At 42.5% G+C, this 16,422-nt stretch overlaps 1 long non-coding RNA gene across 1 annotated transcript in view; it reads left to right on the forward strand.

The window, feature by feature from the left end:
- The first annotated feature begins 6,793 nt into the window (after nt 1-6,793).
- Nucleotides 6,794-16,422, forward strand: part of LOC107291991 — a 15,369-nt gene continuing 5,740 nt past the window's right edge. The window contains exons 1-2 of the long non-coding RNA XR_003810515.1: nt 6,794-6,820; nt 10,078-10,131. This is a non-coding gene — a long non-coding RNA (uncharacterized LOC107291991). The remainder of the gene's footprint in view (nt 6,821-10,077; nt 10,132-16,422) is intronic.

A 16,422-nucleotide genomic window follows, 5' to 3' on the forward strand; every position in this document is an offset into this window, starting at 1 on the left:
CTTTTGTCTTGAGATCCCTGGCTCCAAACTTCCTGATGGTTCCACATCTGCATATGTATAAGACTAACTACTGCCCTGGGCAAAGAGATGAGGCCAGGTTTGGTTTCTGCTTTTCAAAAAATGCTTTTAAAAATACTTTTGGTGAACAATATTTTTTCCTGCCTTTTTAATATTTCCTTCTCTGGGTTAACTTCCCACAGCACCCTTCCTTTTTTTAACTCCTTTTTTGTTTTTTGTTTCTACTTAGTGTTAAAAATCCCAAATGCTGTCCAAACTAAAATTCAGAATAAGGAATTATTACATAGACTGAATGCCAAAGAATATTGTATAGGAGAGAGAAATGTTTTTATTTGCTTTATCATCTTAACCCTAATTTGGTTATTTTTCACAGGGCTGTCGATATGTTCCACTAGCCTGCTCAATGCTATATTTCACTCTGGATTCTGCTGCCATCCCAAGTCTACAACCTCTACTGTCAGTTTGCAGGTGGCATGGATATTTTCAACACGGGTGATTTCTTCTGGATGTTGGCACTTGCAATCCCAATCCTGGTGGTTCTATTGGTACTGTGCACTGATTGCCGTGACCCTGATTTAGACAGTTAAGTCTTGCCCTCCCTCTTCCTAAATGTTTATTTTGGGGAATAGCCTCCAGTTCTTAAATACTCAATAACGACTCTCATCTCAAGGCAAATTGTAGGGCTCTCCTAATTTCATTTGTATATCTGTTTCTTTTTCTGAACAGCACCTGCTATCGATGACTACCAATACAAGTGAGTCCATGACTATCTTATCTTGGGGCAAAATAAAGAATGGGAAACCAGAATTCAGGCAGGTTTAGAAAGCAGAAGTAAAATGTGGTCTTGGAAAGAACTTTCGTCCCTGGGGAAAAAAAGAGGGCTTAGTTTGCAAAATATTCTCTTCTATGCAACCAGGAATTATCCTACTTTTGTATCTGCTCCCCACAATCAAATACACACTCCAAATGTTATGTGGCTACCTTGGACAAGGTAGCAATCAAAGAATCGAAAGAGAGGCCATAGCTGTCTAGTGCAACACATTCTTTGAACATTCCATTCAATCCTTGGCATCTCCCAATTTAAAATAGAGGTGAGGTAGCAGGCAATAAGAGAAGAAAACTGCCTGTCAGCCTGAAAAAGTGGTGCCATATGAACCACTAGCGTGTCTTCCATTTTTACTTCAGCATTGCCACAGTTAAATGGGTTTGAAGGTACATTGAGATGCCCTTGTGAGCGTTCCAATTTTTAAGAGCTTACAGCTTGGTTGAGCCTGTTTTAATTCTTATCTTGAAATAGCTTACAGACATAGGCTTGGCCAATACTTGGCCAAAACTTATTCTGTCAGCCATTTTACCAAGCTGGAATATTGACAGTCTTCCCTCGGAGAGGTAAGATTATAAAGATTTTAAAATCCATGCAAATCCTTTTGTCAGTTAGTGACAAAAGCAAAATGCATTATCAAACACCCAACATTTAAAGTATTTCAGTAATACTGTAAGAGAAAACAGCAGCATTGAAGAAAACCTTTGTCAAAGTCGAATGCAGTTATGTTGGGAAAGATTCTAGAAATGTATTTTATTATGACTGTTCTGAGAAGTGAGTATTAAGGCCTTTTTTTAAAAAAGGTCATTAACTGTTATGAATTGGTTCACCTACCATGCAAAGCCAAACTGTGGTTTGTTTAGTTTCACTTAGCATCTTGTGTGGACCCTGTCATAATTGTGATCCATGGTTTATAGTTTAGTGTGTTGTGCAAACCCACACAATGCTTATTCAGGAAATCATATTAAGCAAATGTGGCTTAATTGTGAGTGAACCCTGTCATAATTTGATACATTCACACAACAGTACAATAGATGAGATGACAAAGTGTTTGGGCTGTCCCTTTTGGTATCATCTCTATGGTGATGCGTGGGTAAATGACTTGTTAAAGATATTTATTACACAGAAATATCTCATTCGGGGAGATATTGTCTCTGTACATTGCCCTTGGTTTTTATTATTTTTTAACAAAAATTAGCAGCATTTTGTAATATAATTTCTTTTATACTTTAAAGTGGTACAGCAGCCTGGAATAGACTTTGAACCTATTCTGTTGGATGAGCTGCTGCTGTGAATGTATAACTTGACTCATTTAAGTGTATTGCAATACCAATAAATTTGCTCTGTTTTTTTTCCTGGTTGCACAGTACTTGGAATGAATACATAATTATGTGGGATACCTTGTGGCAATATTTTGGCCTACAACGGGCCTCCTGTAATTTTTATCACTGGCAGCTGCAAGGTATGGCTCTAATTCCTGTTTCAAACCAAAGCACTGATATTCTGACGATATTCCTTTCAGCAATGACTTTTTGTTCAGGGAACCAGGACTGATTTGAGTTGCTTTGCCCTGATAAGAAAAGAACAAGGCCGTTTTAATTTAACATTCTTTCAAGGACATTCAGCGCAGATTTTCTGTTATAACTTGTAACAGAATTTGCAAGACCTCAGTGCACACGAAGAAGAGTTTTTGATAGTCACAGAGAAAAATTGATAGCAATTTACATTTCCGACTTGCTTAGTTTAGCAGCATAAGATTACCTTTGGAAATATCTCTCTGGCTTAGGCAGAGAGAGGCTGGATTCCCATATCACACTGAAGCATGACATGACTACATCTCACATTGGCTGGCTTCACACAACACCCATCTATTAATCAAGGTTTATAAGTTGAAGTGGTTGGATTCACAAAATGTCTGATGTGGTTTGCTGGTTGGGATTGGATATCTGTTTTTATTCCTGCCCATTATTTTTTTATGTTAACTATTCAGTTATTCTGGGAAGCAGCAGCCATATAAATTGAGAAATGGATGAAGCAAAAGGAAAGGATTTTCTTGTTAAAGAAAATCAAACAGACCATATTTGGCTTAGCATGATATACAGATTAAGAGTGGTACCGAATTAGAACAACTGTAGCTCAGTGGAATAGTCTGGGTGCTCTGCATGTAGAAGAAGCCAGATTTATTCCTTGGCTCCTCTGGATGTTTGTGGTAAGCACTTCTATTATAAAACTTTTGCAAGTAGAAGCGGCAGCATTGCCAACTCAACCAAAGGGTGTCAGGTTTGCAAAGGTTTGTGTAGACGATATGGAGTGATGAGCAAATCATTCAACACAGTCTAGAACAGCTGGAAAAAGATTCTGATGATGACTGCTGAGTAAGATACTTGAAAAATGATAACTGCATCTTTCAGATTTATGTTCTCTACCCTCCAGAAAATAGACTCTGAATGGTTTATTATTCTCACAGGCCTTCCACTAATATTCATTCCCAGACTTTCAGAGTGTTGAGGCGTCCTCCCTGTAAGTAGACCTTGGTTTTGCCATATTTCAAAACTGACCTGTTTAAGAGGGTTTCAACATTACTTTTTCGTTGCCTTTGTTGTTGTTTTAAAAAAAACTTATGGTTTAAAATTTGGGGAAGTGGATCCTCCATCTCAGGATTCAGTAGCCCTGCTACTAAACTCTCAGCTTTACCATTCTTCTGAGAGTTTGAACTCTCAGCTTTACCATTCTCAAGCCATGCTGTCTTCCATTAGTACCCTTCAATGTAAGATGCCACCTAAGTCATGAAAGTGGCATTTTATGCTGAAGGCTCTAACTTAATAACATAGTATAGCATTTGAGAGTGTTGAAGGTGTTTGAACCTGGTTTTAATTTGGATAATCTGTTCCTAAGAAGCTCAAGCCAACATTTACTATTACATTGTGTTTCCTTTTAGCACGCGGGGGTATGTATATGTATACACACCCCTGTTTGCGCTTATCGCAGGAAATGTTTTTCTTAAAAAAAATACTGGCTTACTGTAGATCTTAGATGAACTAAGATTTGTAATGTCAGTGAACAGAATCAATATTTGGTGGATTCCAGGTGTAGCTTTAAGTTTGGATCTTGCAGCCGGCCCTACCGTTGGGTGAATTGTGGCAGGCAGAATGAGATGGCTACCTGAGGCAGCAGATTTTCAGCTTGGAGAGAAGGCAGCAAATGGTTAAACTACTATGTTAGTTTACCATTAATGCTCCTGGCTCATTGGGGGAATGGCCTGAGATTATATCTCCCAGCCCTAAACCATGAATGGTCAGAGAAAAACATTTCTATTGCTCTCTATCAGTGCATGCAGTTAAATATTAAGTCTTTTTTCTCTCTCTCATTAGAAAAATATCTATTAAGGACAGAAAGATGAAAGAAATAGTGTGCGTTGATATGTTGAAGAAATTGCTGAGTTTTCTAAATAAGCCCATATTTTTAAAATTTGGAAGCACCCTTGTTTCAGTTTAACTCTTACTTTTCCCTGGAAGAAAACAATTAGGGAGATACAGGAAATTTGAATGAATGGTGACACACAACAACACTCTCTCCTTTTGATCTGTGGCTTTTAAAAATATGGTTTAAACTTGGCTAGTCAGCTGTTCCCTCATGCTGTTGTTGCTTTGAGCCACAGAAAGTAAAAGAGGAAGCTGGGTTCTGCCCTACCTGAGATTGTTTCTTTCCCCCCCCCCCTCCTATCTCCGTTTCCAGCGCCACCTTGGTCTGCCATCCTGTCCCAGCCAGATTTGCAGAGGTGAGCTGCTCTCCTTCCCCCTGTTCTCTCAGTGTTAATTGTGTGATAAGACATCTGCTTAAGATGAAGAATACTGGGCGGTGAATGGCAGCAGCAGCAAAACACTAAAAGGTACAGCTCTGTGTCCTTAGTCACTTGCTGCATGCCCTCCTAAACTAGTTAGCTCCACTTAGCTGCATTGTAGAAAGCTGTCCTGCTTCTTGAGTTGAAACACAATTCAGTTGTTAATGTGGGTACATTTTTATTTAATGCAAGGAGACTGTCCACCTGGTTTGCTTTGGGTAGCAAATGCTTTGTCAGTTTGTCTGCTGTTTCTTATTCCTCTAAGTCCCTCCTTAGCTGCTTTTCCATGGGGAACCAGTAACATAGGCTTAAGGCTTGCTGTCGGCGGAATGGGACAACTTGTCACGGCCAAGTCGCCATGGCCTTCTTGCCATAGCCAACTCACCGCAGCCATCTTCCTGCAGCCAACTTGCCATGGACAACTTGCTGCAGCCAACTTGCTGTAGGACAACTCGCCATGAGATGATTCCACATGGGATAACAACGTGATAAATGTTATCCGCCATTGTTTCTTCTACATTATTTCCATTGACAAAAATGGAAACAATGTAGAAGAAACAGTGGCAGATAACATCGTGTTGAGTTGTCCCACATGGATTGTCTCATGATGAGTTGTCCCACCGTGAGATGGCCATGGCAACATAGCCATGCTGGGTTGGCCGCAACAAGATGGCCAGGGTGAGTTGGTCATGGTGAGTTGGCTGTGACAAGATGGCATCAATGAGTTGGCTGTGGTGAGTTGTCCTAGACCCTCCTGTGGAATACATCTACTATCCTGCTAGAATAGTGAGGGATGTCCTGTTAGGAAATGTTGATGGCTTCCTTGTATCAAGTCGGGTGTATTAGCCATGGTGGCGCAGTGGTTAGAATGCAGTACTGCAGGCTATTTCTGCTGACTGCTGGCTGACTGCAGTTTGGCAGTTCGATTCTCACTGGCTCAAAGTTGACTCAGCCTTCCACCTTTCCGAGGTTGGAAAAATGAGGACCCAGATTGTTGGGGGCAATAGGCTGATTCTGTAAATCACTTAAGGCTGTAAAGCACTGTGAAGTGGTATATAAGTCTAGGTGCTATTACTATTAGGGTGAGGGTTCGTAGGTAGGAATAATTGGGGAAGTGGGTGGGAAATTCATACAAGCTTTATGTTGAAAGTGACAGAGGCAAGATCAGGAATGGGAATCTAGGATGAACATGTCCCAACACCTTTTCTTGCTAAAGATTATGCTTTGGATTTGAGTAGCAAACCCCTGAATTATGGAAGTGTGAGGGGGTTTTTTCTTCCCCAAAAAAAGAGAGTTATAATCGATGTACAACAGTCTTAAGAGTTTTAATTAACTTTCTTCACAGTTAATAGCAAAAAAGCACCACAATTTCTCTCTACCTCCCACTGGTGATATCACAGCATCTTTCTTATATACTAAGAGATTCTTGGCAATTGAAAGAAATGGCTAAAAATAAAAAGTTAAAAAAATAAAGGGCACCTCATCCCTGTGGTAGATTATGAGATTCTTCAGGTATTTTCACATGTATTAATCCCTTTCTTCCTCCTCCGGTTTGCAGCACAGGCTTTGCTTACAGCCTTTGTAGTCAGACACCTGCATTCATCAGAATTGAGGATAATGGTAAGTTTTAAAGACTCATATACAAGAAAATGGGAGACTATTCATGTTGTAACTGCTCTAGGACCAGAAGTCCTAGCCGTTGGAATAAATAGCCTTTTGAAAATCTTTTGTGAAACAGAGCAAGGATACAGGTTAGAATGTACCTTTGGGAATCCACTGTACCGCATTGTGACGACCTAATCTCCCTTACAAACATTGTCTATTTTCAGAAAGTGTTCCCAGTTATGAAAACGAAGGTGAGTAGCAGCATAATTTATATTCTTTTTCCTTTTCCCCTTCCCACAATCTTTGCCTCACTTTTCTTGAGTCTTTTTGATCTAGATTTGGGTGCAGTGCACGTGGCCCTTCTTTGGATTCTGGAAGCTTCTTTATAGTTTCAGTGGGGTTTCATTTTCAAGGTGAGGAGGGAGGTAGAACTCATTTATATCTAAAGAGGAGCATCTAATCTTTTGGGGCTTTGTCTTCCCAGAACCACCTTTCGTCCCTGATGATGATGACAATTATATTCCTGGATACATGTAAGTCTTTGGAAAGGATGGGAGTCAGGGGGAAAGCATATTTAGGTCAATATAGTGTTATTTTAGACTGAATAATTTAGCCTTCTATCATTCCCAGTTTGTGCAGAGAGTAGCCAGGGAATGTAACTATAATTACAGGTCGTCCCCGACCTACAACAGTTTGTTTAGTGATTGTCTGAACTTACAACAGCACCGGAAAAAAGTGATTATGACTGTTTTTCACACTTATGACCGATGCAGCATCCCCATGGTCACATGATCAAAATTCAGATGCTTGGCAATCAATTCTTATTTATGATGGTTGCAGTGTCCTGGGGTCATGTGATCCCCTTTTGCGACCTTCTCACAAGCAAAGTCAACCTGAAACCAGATTCACTTAACAACCATGTTGCTAACTTAACTGCAGTGATTCACTGTGGCAAGGAAGATTGTAAAATGGGGCAAAACTCACTTAAAAACAGTCTCACTTAACAACAGAAATATTGGGCTCAATTGTGGTCTTAAGTTGAGGACTCCCTGTATAGCATTGTAGTTGTATTGTGATGGTTCTCCTTCTCTGAAATGCTCTCCCTGGCCTGGAAGATGCTACCATTGTATGTTTTAGGCATCTGGGTGAAGAAATGACACGCTTTGTGTGAAACCTACTGTATATTTTTTTCCCCCATTCTTCCTTAATGTGTGTATATGTGCATGTAATTCTGAAATTTAATATATAGTTGTTTCCTTTGTCTGCATCTGAACGTTTTAGAGGTTTTACAATACAGAGGGTAAAAATGATACCAAGTTGTTTGAATGTAGGAATATAATCTAGAAGTTGGATTAAAAACTGTGGTTCATAGATACGGTATATGGGATGAATCACAGCACTTTATTCCTTAAAGTATCTGTGTTGTATTTATAGAATTTCTTGGTTCCATACTTGGGATTCCTGGATTTTTTTTTTCATTTATAACATTCCTTGCCATTTGTTCACAGCAGTTCAACCAATTTAATAACTATTTCTTAGTAATTTAAGAGAGGTAATACAAAAAGGGAAAGAATGAGCAGTAGAAATAGACCAATTCCAATTTATAACCTAATGAAGGCAGTTGTGGGCGAGGAGTAGCAATATTGATTCATTGCTTCATTCTGCTCTTACTGGGACTTGCTTGCCCTCAACAGAGAGGTGTTGCCTGATGTTCCAATCACAGAACAGAGAAAAAAAGATCATGCCTCTTCTGGTAAGTTGACAACTAGGAGGATTCTTTTGTCCCTCCTGGTCATGGCCTCTTAATGTTGTTGGATTAGAGGAGATCAAGCAGGCTGGCCATAAGCGATCTACAACTACTGTGGCAGCCACCTGTGCTGGCAGCAGCAAACAGGCAAGAAATGCAGCGGGGGAGAGGTCGCCCTCCAAGAGGAATGAAAAAAGGCAGCAATGGCTGGAGGTGAGGCACGGAGGAGGGAAGGAGATGGAGAGTGGAAGGATTCTTATGTGCTTTTGTGACTTTGAAGTTCTGGGATTTGTGCAATGAGGGCTTTGTGTTCTTGAGTGTTTGGCAATTTCTATTTGGCTGATGTCTCGTGTTAGCTTCTATTGCTCTGCTGTTGTTAGCTGTAAGTTTTGCTGCAAGGGATTTTGAAGTATTTTTCTCCTGAATGGATTTTGCCTGTAGCATTCCTTTACTTATGAATGGAGCCATTTGGGGAGGTTGCCTTAGCCGGCAGCCAGTACTTACATTTTTTTTTNAGAAGGAGATGGGAATGAGAAAAAGGGAGGCAGGGAAGGGAGGGAGGAAAGGAAGTCCCGCCTTAGCACTTGGCCACCAGCAGCTCTGCCATTGACTTTGCTTGTCAAAAGGTTGCAGAAGGGGATCACATGACCCTGGAACACTGTGACCATTATAAATATGAATCAGTTGCCAAGCATCCAAATATAAATCACATGATCCTGGGCATGCTGCAATGGTCATAAGTGTGAAAAATGGTCATAAGTCATTTCAGTGCAATTGCAACTTTGAACAGGTTTTTTTGGGGTCACGTTTTTGACACCTTACTAGGTGGTACTCAAATATTGCCATATCCTAAAAGTGGTACAATCGGTAAAAAGGTTGAAAAGCCCTGGTCAAAGAAACCACATTAGAAGCTGAGATGTCTTCCCAGGTTCTATGAAGAGAAGGGCATCCCCTCATAACTGATCTGTTCCTGCGGGATGAGAGTCAAAAATTTTCCCTTCTAACAATTTGGAATATTTTTAGCAACTAGCATGGGTGCTTCAGATCTGTGCTGGTCAATTGACAAGTAAATCCTACCATGTTTTGAGGTGTATACCTAGATAAGAACAGCTAGAACTCAACTTACAACTGGTCAATTAGCAATTGTTCAAAGTCACAATGGACACCTCAAAAGCTATTTACAACCCAGTTTCAAAGTTACAATGGTCACATGCACTCCCCCCAGTTATGTGATCATATTTTGGATGCTTGGCACCCGGCTTATTTGCAGTATTCTATGGTCACAAGGCCGCAGTTTTGATGTGGTTTGCTGGTTTCCTACCTTTACTTCCCGTTTCCAACAAAAAACAGCCATTGGGTAAATGGATTTGCTTAACAGTCACATGGTGGTTCACTTAATAACTGCAACAACATACCACCATAATTCCAGGCTCAATTATGGTCACAAGTCAAAGACCACCTGTATACAGAAGATTGCAATATTTTATGTGTTTAAAACTTTGGTTTTTCTGAAAAAAGATAATTTATTTTGTAATTACTATAATAATTCCCTATCTTAATTTAATTGTTAACAACCCTGAGTACAGGTAGTCCTCAACTTATGACCACAGTTGAGCCCAAAATTTCTGTTGTTAAGTGAGACATTTGTTAAGTGAGTTTTGCCCCATTTTACGACTTTTCTTGCCACAGTTGTTAAATGAATCACTGCAGTTGATAAGTCAGTAACACAGTTGTTAAGTGAATCTGGCTTCCTCATTGACTTTGCTTGTGAGAAGGTTGCAAAAGGTAATCCACACAGGCCCTTGGGACATAGCAACAGTCTTAAATATGATCCAGTTGCCAAGCATCTGAATTTTAATCACATGATCATGGGGATGCTGCAAAGGTCGTAACTGTGAAAAACGGTCATAAGTCACATTTATCAGTGCCATTGTAACTTTGAACAGTCACTAAATGAACTGCTGTAAGTCAAGGACTACCTGTAATATGTATTGCTTCATTCTTTTTAAACATGTTTCCCTTCACCTAATTTTTTTTCTCTAGAGTCCATAATGGACCAATATGAAAATGTGCCCGAGTCTCAACGGCATTCACTCGGTAAGTGGAAGAAATGGGCTGAGAGGAGGGACAGGACTAGCAATAAAAAAAAATAGTGGTGGAGTTGAGTTTAGAAGATGGTTTGGTTGGCATATAGTGGAACAAAGCAAGTTACAATGACGTTCTCATCTATGAAGGAGCAAATACTGTCCCATAGCTTTAAAAATGGTTCTTCAAGACTCCTTTTTCCAGATATATTGGAAGGGTATTTGTTCTTATTTTATTTATGTAAATTTTTAAAACCGCCTAATAGCTGAAGCCTTCAGGCATTTTATAACAAAACACATTAAAAGATTCATTATAATAATAATTAAAATAATTATTAATAATTATAAATAAATAATTCATTCATTTATAGCACTACTACTAGATTATGTAACAGCTTTGTTCCTTATGCCATCCGTCTTGTAAATTCACAGGATTCTTTTTTTTCTGTCATGTATATGTATACATTCGAACTACTAGACTGTGATGTTTCTCTGTGTCATATATGTATGTGTATGTGGTTATATGCATAATGGTATTTTTTTTGAGAACTGAATGCAATGACATTTTGTTTTTAATGTATGCTGATTAGTGTACATTTAAAGTTTTTTTTAATTCTATTGTATTTTGAAAAAAAGAACATATAGAATAAATATGGTCATTTATAAATAAAATGCAAAATGAAAACATACAAGGTAGGCAGCAAAAAGGCATTCATTCAGAGTTTAAAAAAAATACAAATTTAAAAACCAATAAAAAACCTGGGAAAATAGATCTTTGCCTGATGCCAAAATGATGCGAATGTCACCCCAATTGGGATTCGTTAGGACAGAATTCCATATGTGGGATGCCTGTTCTGGACCCTGGCAGTTATTGGGTTAAAGGCTGGGTTTGTCTTTAGGTCAGTGGGAGGAGTTTCTGGACCCTGGCAGTTATTGGGTTAAAGGCTGGGTTTGTCTTTAGGTCAGTGGGAGGAGTTTCTAAAGGGCATTGGGAGACTTCCTGGACACTAGCCACATGGGGGTTCTTTGTTCATCTTGTTCATGGCATCCAGCCACACGGCTGGAGATCCCATAATCATCCCAACATGTGACGCTTAGGCAGAAGAGGGGAAAATCCAACATCAATTTACCTATGGAAATGAACAGAGAGGTGTTAAGCCAGGAGTAACCTCGTAGATCCAGGTATTTCCTCTGCAATAAACATTTATCTGTTTTAAAATCATTTCTATTGAGTGGTCTGTCTGCCTCGGATGGAACAGCCAGCCGGTGTTCTGTTTGGGTCAGAACAGTAAATTGATGTGATTAATTTTCCTCTGATCTGCAACAGTTTAAAGAAGTAAAGTAAAGATTCTCTTGCATGTGAAAGAATGCTCAGAGTTCATATCAGCTTTGTAAAGGCAAATAGTAACTTGATGTGGCTGATTTTCTTCGATTGCCTGCAACAGTAATTTGATGGGACTAATCTCTCACTAAACGTCTGCAAAGTAAATTCAAAGTATCTTCACATTTGACTCTGAACTAAAGAAAAGCAAAAGTTATAAAGTGCTTTGTGTCTTGTTTGGATACTTCTGCTAAATAGTCTTGGGATCTGTTTACAAGCCAACTATCTCAGGAAAGGTTTAGCCCTCTTCAGCCACTTTCAAAGCAGTTGCTAATGTCGTTTGCATGTATTTCTATAGCCCTACCTTTCTGTGGCTTTTCACATTTGAAAAGATCAAAGGACTTGTGAGCAGCAACCCCCCTTCCCCCTTCCTTTGCCGGCAATTCGTCTTGAGGCAATGAAGGGATGGCTTCAAAAGATCATCTGTGAACTCAACTCAGTTTGCTTGTTAAGCGAAGGAGCCAGTGGGTGTTGTTACTGCTTCAGTAAGCCTCGTTAGCACGTGAATTCAACTTGCTTGTTTTGGAATGTGTGGGATTGCATGAGACCGACCCTTTAAACGAACATAGCCGGATGGAAAGGGTTTCTTGCTAACCTTAGCAAATTTTGTTGTCTTTGTTTGATGCTTGGAAAGAGTGATTCTCCCCCTCTTTTCTGGCCCCAGCACAAACATTGTGACCATTTGTTCCCTCGGCAAAGAGCAGGGCACATTCCTCGTCGCTAAGGAAAGCAATTAAGCAATTAAGCTGCTCTCTCCAACACAGCGCTGGTGAAAGAGGCCTGCAGCTTAACGACCAGGTGGGAGTTTTGTACCTCTACATTCTCTCAGTGGCCACTAGCAGGAACGTGGTAATAGGAAGAATTTGGCTGGCCTTTCTTCAGATGCCCCCTAGTGGTTAAAGGAGGAGCTACACGCAAGCCTTTAATCACGCCCAGAGAAAGCCCTCTAGTGGACAAAGGGTGTACCTCGAAGGAAGAGCACCCCGGTAGCTGATACGCAGAAAGTGACCCCTAGTGGTGAACAGGTGAATTACGCTGAAGTACCCACAAGCACAGGAGAACGCACCCAGTGGCACCTCCACCCACAGACAGCACCTCTGAAGCTGATCTGCAAGTAGCAACCCCTAGTGGTCAAAAATAGAAGTTCATCCAATTGGCTTCTAAATAGCTAGGAAGTATACTGAACCTATCCTAGCCATGGCAGAGTGTCCCACTGATTTAGATGAAGGGGTTCAACCAACCAGCCTAGTTGAGACACCCCAACCAGCCGGCCAAGGAGAAATGCTGCAAACAGCCAGCCTTGACCTGCACACAGAGGCTGAATCTCAAGCCTCAGCAAGGCCAAAGACGTCTCAGAGTCACTATGATCTGAGACAACAAAGAAAGCCTACAGAAGCCATGCATGCACACCTGTTAGAGAAATGGGACGCCGTTTACAAGTGCCATGAAAGATGTTGGGAGAAATGGCACAAACTCTACCAAGAGCAAAAAGAGGATCCCTTCCCCTGAATGTGCGCACGCAGTGGAAGGAGATAAGGAAGACGCCTTCGCGCAATGGATGGACTCCGAACAGCAACTCAAGGACATTCAGGAGCAATTAAGAGACTCAGGAGTCGACAGCGAGATGCAAAGTCTCAAGTTACTGAACGAGGAACGCAAGAAGCTTCTAGAGAGCCCACAATGCCCTCCAGAGCGCGAGCCTCGCCTGAGGGACAGACTGGTCGACAGGGCCGAGTCTGAAGTTTCCCGCCATTCACACGCACCGTCCCAACGGTCGCACGTGGCTCCATCCCACGCGTCTGGAAGGGCCTCATCCTTTCGCCACATATCCAAGGCACATTCCAGCGTGTCACAACAATGGCATGTCACAGGCACCTCCCGCCATTTGAAAGCATCTTCTCGTCACAGCCGACCATCCCGAATTTCACAAGAAGAGTAAGCAATCATAGATGCTAACGCTGCCGAAGCAGTTTTTTGCGTGGCACAAGAGGAGCAGCTGAAGAAGAAGGAATTGGAGGCGATGGAAATAGAAGAAGCTCAAATGAAGGCCAAAAGAAAGGCTGAAGCAGCTAAAAGGAACGCTGAAGCAGATAAAAGAAAGGCTGAAGAAGCTGAAGCAGAAGCTCAAGCTGAAGCTCAAGCAGAAGCTGAAGCAGCTATAAGGAAAACCAAAATGAAGACCACTCAAGATGAGCTTGAGCTCATACAAAGCCGACGAGATGTAGCAGACAAAGTGGCAAGAGCAAAAGGCCTTCAGAGAACATTCCAGAAAACCATTTTCCTGCCCAATAGGGAACAATTGGAAAATGAAGATCGTCGTAGCCGCGTGCAAGCCTACGTGGACAACCAAAGTGCGTTTCAGCATGAGGAGGTGAGACCACAGCCAGCCACAAGCCCCCCAAGACCAAGTAGACGAACAGAAGAATCTCAACGGCCAGATGTGCCAGTCAGCCACAGGGTTGATATCGCGACAACTAGGCCACGGGTTCTTCCCACCGTTGCTGCCCCATCGAACCACACCCTTGATGGCAACCGGATGGGTCCACCAGCAACGGCAACGGCTACACAGCGGGGAGCACAACAAGATCTTTCCACCGTTGTTGCCCCACTGAACTCGCCGAACCACACCACTGATGGCAATCGGATGGGTCCACCAGCAGCGGCAACGGCTACACAGCGGGCTGTGCCACAAGATCTTCCCAGGCCACGAGATCTTCCCATCGTTGCTGCCCCATTGAACCCACCAAACCATATCTTTGATGGCGACCGGATGGGTCCACCAGCAACGGCAATAGCTACACAGCGGGGAGCGCAACGAGATCTTCCTATCGTTGCTGCCCCATTGAACCCGCCGAACCATACCTTTGACGGCAACCGGATGGGTCCTTCAGCAGCGGCAATGGTTACACAGCAGGAAGTGCAACAGCTCCGAGATGAGCTCGCCCAAAAAGAGTCAATATTGAGACAACAGGAAGCAGCCTACTGGGGAACAACCCCCAGGCCTAACCACAGAGGAGAACCTCAACCGACAGCTGTACCAGCCTAACAGGGAGCCAGCTACACCACCAGAAAGACGAGAGACCCTCCAACAAGTGAGCACCCAGGACCTTAGCTCCCCTCAGCTCAACGCCAGGGCAGAGGAGTTCAGACCAAGTCAACAAGGTCCCTCGCATGTGACATGGCAAAATACCCTCAACCAACAATACGCTGAAGGAAGTTACCAGCTAGCCACAGCACACGCCCCCGCTCCCAGAAGTGATGCACCACCTCCACCAAGCTACAGCCCACACATGGAATCGATGTATTCCCCAATGTACGTTGGAAGAAGGTTGGACTTGGCAGCCAGAGGAGTACGAAGATTCTCCGACAAACCTGGAAAAGACTACTTATTGTGGAAGCACATCTTCACGCGCGCCATCAACCAGGAAAGGGCTGGGCCAGATGAAGAACTTGTCCAGCTGACAGCCTGGCTAGGCCCAAAATCCGTAATCACAGTGAACAACATCTTCGCAGCCCATCTGGGCGACCCTGACATCGGCCTTGTACAAACTTGGGATGCACTTGACAAGGACTACGGTGAACCCACAGTGACAGAGTCCTCGCTCCTGGACCACGTTCTCAGTTTCCCCAACATAAGAATCAATGAACGTCAGCAGCTGAAGACATTCTCGTCGCTCCTTACTCAACTGGAGACAGTACAACAGGATCCTACCTTGCCGGGATTAGCTTGCCTTGACCTGTTCAGAACACAAGATCCTATCATCCAAAAACTACCATGGTTGATATCTGAAAAATGGATCGAGCTTTCTCAAGCTTACAGGAAAAGCAACCAAAACAAAATTCCCCCCTTTGCGGTTCTCGCTGAATTTATCAGGGACAGGGCGGACTTCTACAACGACCCCCTGTACCTCTCCATCAGAGAAGCTCAGTCCCCAACGACAAAGCAAACCAGTCAAAACTCTGATGTTGTCAAGCGCCCCGTCCAAGCTACGAAGGACAGAACCACGTTTTCAGTGTACAAAACAGACATCACGCCTCGCCCAAAGAAGTCTCCAGACGAACAAATACCGAAAAGCGTTCATTCGAACCCTCATCCAACTAAAAAAGGCCTGACTTGTCCAATTCACAAGTCCTCACACTCTCTAAACGATTGCAGAGAATTTAGAAAAAAATCCCTAGATGACCGAAAGACCCTACTCAAAGAGAATAGGATATGTTTCAAATGCTGTGACTCCATGGAGCACATGGCCAAAGATTGCACAGCTAGAGTGAAATGCCACCTGTGTGACAGTACCAAGCACCCAGCAGCCTTACATCTAGAAACTAAGAAGCCCTCTGAGGAGACACAACAAGCGACTTCGACGACGGAGACTCAAAGTGACTCCGAAGAGCAGCCAAAACAGTACGGGACGTACTATACAGATATATGTGACGACTCACCATGCCCTCCTTCATGCTCACCCGTCTGTCTTGCAAAAGTCTACCCCGACAGGCAACCTGAAAAGGCAGTAAAGATGTACGCCATACTAGACCCACACAGCAAAGTTACTATAGCAAAGCCCGCCTTTTTTGACCTTTTTGACCTCCCGAGTGAACTGAAGCATTTTGCAATAAATACGTGCACAGTTCAAATGCGCACGGCGGGGAGGAAAATCACTGGTCTACGCATAGAAGCGATAGATGGAAGCTCACATTTCCAGTTACCATCAGTGTTGAAATGGGAGACCTTACCAGATGACCGCAGCGAAATCTCAACACCAGAGGCGGCAAGAAAAATACCTCACTTAGCACACATAGCTGATTTAATCCCTCCTCTAGATCCTGAAGCTAAAATCCTACTCATGGTGGGAAGAGACGCCCCAGAGTCCATTGGCTCCGATGAGAGAATCAAAGGTCCACCAGGAACCCCAGTAGCCATTAAGA

This window comes from Protobothrops mucrosquamatus, unplaced genomic scaffold, assembly GCF_001527695.2.
Source record: "Protobothrops mucrosquamatus isolate PMUCROS unplaced genomic scaffold, P.Mucros_1.0 scaffold1236, whole genome shotgun sequence".
In the NCBI taxonomy this organism is placed as follows: Eukaryota; Metazoa; Chordata; class Lepidosauria; order Squamata; family Viperidae; genus Protobothrops; species Protobothrops mucrosquamatus.